This window comes from Alexandromys fortis, unplaced genomic scaffold, assembly GCF_014885135.2.
Source record: "Alexandromys fortis isolate MF-2015 unplaced genomic scaffold, M_Fortis_MF-2015_v1.1 scaffold_347, whole genome shotgun sequence".
NCBI classification, from domain to species: domain Eukaryota; kingdom Metazoa; phylum Chordata; class Mammalia; order Rodentia; family Cricetidae; genus Alexandromys; species Alexandromys fortis.
Genome location: NW_026068236.1, coordinates 28,562 through 34,300, shown reverse-complemented (window position 1 = coordinate 34,300; position 5,739 = coordinate 28,562).

Here is a 5,739-nt window from a genome sequence, read left to right as displayed (position 1 = left end):
GGGAGGAGGCGGAAACTTTTTTTTTCTTATTCTCAATAAAAAAAAATTTATAGTAAAAAAAAAAAAAAGAAAGAAAGAAAGAAAGAACAAGATCACACCCTAACACTGGCAAACCAAGACTCCATGAGACTACCGTCCTCACAGGATTCTAGAACCTCATGGGGTCGTAGACCTTAAACAGCAGATGGGCACAGCCACTTAATACCATGCCAAACACACGGGCTCCGTGCTGGCTTGCTCACCCTGGTCACAAGGCTGCTTCTTATCTTTACTGCCCCAGGCCCACTGAGCAGAGCCCAGGTGCCTCATTATTTACAGAATTTAGAGACAGAGGCCCAGTAAGGTTCAGAACACAGTGTGTGGCAGAACACAGCCTCAGTTCAACAAGCTAGACCACGCAAGCCCAGCCCAGCACACTGGGATGCCCACCTGCTGTTGTGTGCATTCAGATCAATAAATTCAAAAGTAAGCAAGTAAAATATTTTTTGAAATTTTTTAGAAGTTTTTAAAAAATACCAATCCAAATTCCCACTCCCTCCTCTCCTCCCATTCCCTCCTCACACCCTCCCATCCCCATCCAATCCTCAGAGAGGGTAAGTCACATTGCCTTGTGGAAGGTCCAAGGCCCTCCCTACTATATCTAGGCTAAGCAAGGTATACATCCAAAGAGAATAAGATCCCATAAAGTCAGTACATATAGTAGGGATAAATCCCGGTGCCACTGCTAGTGGCCCCTCAATCTGCCCCAGCCATGCAACTGCCAACCACATTCAGAGGGACTAGCTTGGTCCAATGCTTGTTCCTTCCCAGTATGGCTGGAGTTGGTGAGCTCTTGTTAGCTCAGGTAAACTGTTTCAGTGGATGAACCCTTCATGGTCTTGACCTCTTTGCTCATATTCTCATTCCTCCCACTCTTCAACTGGACCTTGGGAGCTCAGTCCAGTGCTCTGATGTGGGTCTTTGCCTCTGTTTCCATCTGCTGTTGGACAAAGGTTCTATGGTGATATTTAGGATAATCATCAGTCTGACTGCAGGGCAAGTCAAGATCAGGCCCCTTCTCCTCTGTTGCTCAGGGTCTTAGCTGGGGTCATCCCTGTGGGTTCCTGGGAATTTCTCTAGAGCCAGGTTTCTGCTAACTCTATAATGGCTCCCTCTATCAAGATATCTCTTTCCTTGCTCTCACCTCTGTCCTTCCTCCATCTGGACTATCCCATTCCCTCAAGTCCTCCTCAACCCTCCTTTTCTCCCCTCTTCTGCCCTTCCTTCTCCCCCCACCTCCATGCACCCAGTTTTGTCAGGTGATCTTGTCTGTTTCAAGTTTCCTGATGGGTCTATATATGTTTTTCTTTGGGTTCACCTTATTATTTAGCTTCTCTAGGATCATGAACTATAGGCTCAATGTCCTTTGTTTATAGCTACTTATGAGTGAGTAGTACATACCATATTCATCTTTTTGGGTCTGAGTTACTTCACTCAGAATAGTGTTTTCTGATTCCATTCATTTGCATGCAAAATTCAAGATGTCATTGTTTTTTACTGCTGAGTAGTGCTCTAATGTGTAAATGTGCCATATTTTCTTTATCCATTTTTCAGTTGGATCTGAAGGGGCATCTAGATTGTTTCTAGGTTCTGGCTATTACAAATAATGTTATTATGAACATAGTTAACAAATGCTTTTGTAATATGATTGGGCATCTTATGAGTATATGCTCAAGAGTGGTGTTGCTGGATCCTGAGGAAGGTTGATTCCCAGTTTTCTGAGAAACCGCCATACTGATTTCCAAAGTGGCTGTACAAATTTGCATTCCCACCAGCAATGGATGAGTGTTTTTCCTTGCTCTACATCCTCTCCAGCATAATCTATAGTTAGTATTTTTGATCTTAGCCATTCTGACAGGTGAAATAAGATGGTATCTCAGAGTTGTTTTGATTTGCATTCCCCTGATAGCTAAGGATGTTGAACAAGACCTTAAGTATCTTTTGGCCATTTGAGATTCTTCTGTTGAGAATTCTCTGTTTAGTCCAGTATCCTATTTTTTAATTGGATTATTTAGAATTTTAATGTCTAATTTGTTGAGTTCTTTATATATTTTGGAGATCAAATCACTTCTTCTAAAAACCCTTGCCCTTTGTGAAGTTTTGAGAAGTCTTCCTTCTGTCCTAAGTGTCCTCAGACTGGGCACCAGCGCTTTGTAAGGAGTCTGTGCAGGACGGTGGTGCTGAAGAGAACCAGGATTGCTGAGTTGGAGAGCTGGAGGCTGCTTTCTTCAGCTCCTCTCCTGCCGACAGAGGTGTGAGCGCTGTCTTTATAGACACTACTCTCACACAGTGCTCGTGACAACAGTCGGCCTCATTCTGGTTATTGTAGTCTGGCTGAAATGCTGTCTTGTGCTTAGGAGTGAGTACAGAATGAGAGTTTAGATGGAAAGATGTGACATTTTACCTTTCTGCTTCTGTCTTTCAGGTTCACTCTTTGATGTCCCCTGGATAAGAATTCTTGAGATGACAGCTTGTTGAACGTTGATTCTTCAGATTTGTGCTTGACGATGACTCTGACTGGTATGAAATGGGGAGTCCAGAGACCTCCCTTTGCTGCCAGTCCGGCTTCACAGTGCACACCTGTTAATGTGAAACTGGCCTTCCCTCAGTGTAACCCTCACTTTCCAAATTAAACAGTTTTTCTGCCGCCTCACTGTGCCTCCAACTGCCATTTTTTCTTCTCACACTCGTGTGGAGAGTTTTCCTTCAGCTCCGTGTGTTCACACGCTCTCCTCACACTCATGTGGAGACGGTTTTCCTTCAGCTCCGTGTGCTCGCTCACACGCTCTCTTACACTCGTGTGGAGACTGTTTCCCTTCAGCTCCGTGTGCCCACACGCTCTCTTATCACACTCATGTGGAGACTTTCCCTTCAGCTCCGTATCCTCTCCTAATCCTTTATTGTCTGGAGCTGCACCACCACCACAGAGCGCTTTGTCAGAAACTGGGCTGTGTGTGCTCTCTCGGCACATCTCTTTGGACATGCTTCTGGAGACAGGTGAAACGTGTGTCCCTTAGGCAGTGTAATCCAGGTGCAAGGTGCATGCATATGCTTGTTCAAGAGTGTGTGCTTGTGCACACGCACACATGTGCAAGCACACACGTGAGAGGAGAGAGATTGAGAGGTAGACACTGTAACAGTATGACTGTGTGTGTCTGTGACTTGGCACAAGTGTCATGTATCTGTGTGACTCTGGATGGGAGACTGTCCCTGTGGTGTGTGACTGTGTATCTACCAGTCTGTGCAGTGTGACTGTGGGATGTGCATGTGTGTACATTTGCATCTCATGTCGCCTTCCAGAGCTCCCCTGTCTCTCATCACACAGCTGTCTTCAGAAATCCCAGTTCCCATTAAGGAGGTTACGAATTGAAGCTCAGATTTGTGCTTCAGATCACAGTCTTAGAACAGAGAACAGAAGATCTCATTAAGGACAAAGCTTGCTTAGAATACAGTTCTGGTGCTGAAGTCTGGGCATTGAGTATCAGCTGAGCTCTGCTTCCATCTCAGGAGCAGGAAGCCTGCCTTGTATGGGAACAGCCCTGCTGAGTTCCACTATGCTATGGAGGTCCTCCTGTGGGCTTCACATAGCATGGCCTGGGGAGCTCAGCATTGCCTGGGCCACACTGGATCAAGTAGGTCTCGGGGAGGGGGGGGCGCTAGTCACCTTGGTGATCTGAAGGTGTGGCCAGGTTGCTATTCCATGGGCACTCCCATTAGTAGTACTGACCTCACTCGGGAGCTATTTGAAAAGGAAATCCCAGGCCTTACCCAAGCACAGAAGTAAAGCTTGTGTTTTAACAAGGTCCCAGGTGATTGCTGTGCACACAGAAGCTTAGATGCGCCCGTCGTGAGCGCTGGTTTCCAGCCTTGGCTATCTTGCAATTACTTGGGAGCTTGGCAAAGCTTGAGCCTCTGTTCTTATCAGCGCTCTGCTGAAGGAGACAGAGAGGATGGAGAGAGGTTCTGGACAGGGTTAGCGAGCTTTTTAGGATGTCTGGGTTCAATATAATGACAAAACCTGGCAGTGGTCCTGTGGACCATGGGGAGAAATTCACTAAGATGACCTAAGAGGTCCAGTGTGCTTCACACTCATGCACGCACAGGTAGCTTTACCAGGAGAGCTGGAGAATGTGTAGTTTAGTTTTGATAAATAGCTATTTCAAAAATGAAAGTGCTCAGATTTCAAGAAAACAAGTAAGCTAGGAATGAGTAATAACTTTGTCAAGGAAGACATTACGACAGCCTTTAATATGCATGCAGGTTTGCATTTCTCAGTGATTTAGAGCCATGTGGGACAGGCACTGAGTTCCCCAGTATCAGATTTGCTTTTATCTCAGGGGTTGTGATTTTCCCAAAGTATCCTTGCTGGCAGCCACATCTTTGGTGTGTGTTTCCCCCAATTACAACAGTTTGAAACTGCAGATCACCTTTGGAGTCTTGAGTTCAAAGATGACAACACTATAGGTTGCTAATTTGCGGTGGGCTTGCTAGCTTGCTCTGTGGTTCTCAAGTCCACGGGCACAGGAAGATGAGCAGTGGGTTCCCTGTGTTAGGGAAATGCCGCATTCCTCCTCCCCACGGTTCCTGATTCTGAAAGGTTTGTTTTGTTGACTCAGGTCAAAGCCTGTGCCTGGAGTCCCACTGTATGGACTGAGGGGTGTTCTGCTGGTTCCTGCAGCTTCTAGCTCAGAGCGCCTCTCCTGGGTGGTAATCTTTCATTTCCGGTCCTCTTTCTGTGGGACTGCAAGCCATTTACCACAACCACTGTACATTGTCCCTGCTCCCTGCAGCGAGAGGAAGCAGCGCCCTTTGCACCTTCTGCCTACACACTTCCTGTCTCCCCCACATGGAAATGTCTCTCATGTTTCCCCTCAGCAGCCTTGCTCTTTGATCACGGCCTTTAATCTGGGGCTACAAAACACTTTCTTTCTGATGGCTGGAAAACACTGGCGGAAGTGTCAGAGATCTCGTCCCTGGCATCAGCTTGTTTCCAGCACCTGGGCGCGCACTGATCCTGGCGGGCGTGGATCTGGGCTCTGGAGTCTAGACTACTACTTGAGAACCCCATGACTTTAAGGTTTTTGTTGGTGAGATAAAACACCATGACCAAAACAAACAGCAACACCTTGGCGAGGAAAGGGTTGATTTCAGTTTGCAGCTTGCAGTTGGTCAGCCATGGAAGTCAGGGAGGAGCAGATGCAGAGGCCAGGGAGGAGCGCTGCTTGCTGACTTGCTCCTGATGCCTTGCCCTGACTGCTTTCTTATCTAGCAGGACCAACCTGCCCCAGGGTGGTACCCACCCACAATGGTTCGACTTTCCCTCATCAGTTATGAAAAAAGCCCCACAAGCTTGCCCACTGGCCAGTCTGAAGGGGACATTTTCTCAGTTGAGGGTCTCCCTTTCTAAATGACTCTAGACTGTGCCCAAATGGCATAAAAACTAGCCAGTACAAGACTACAAAAAAAGCTAATTTTTAAAAGATTAACATAAAAACGAGTTTTCCCTGGGTGCGTGTGATCTTTTTCTTGAACATGGACTTCTTATGTCGAAAGATTTTTTGACAAATATTTTATCCACTGAAACAGTTTGCCTGAGCTAATGGGAGCTCACCATCTACAGCTGGACTGGGAAGGAAGAAGCATAGGACCAAACTAGTCCCTCTGAATGTGATTGACAGTTGCATGGCTAAGGCAGACTGA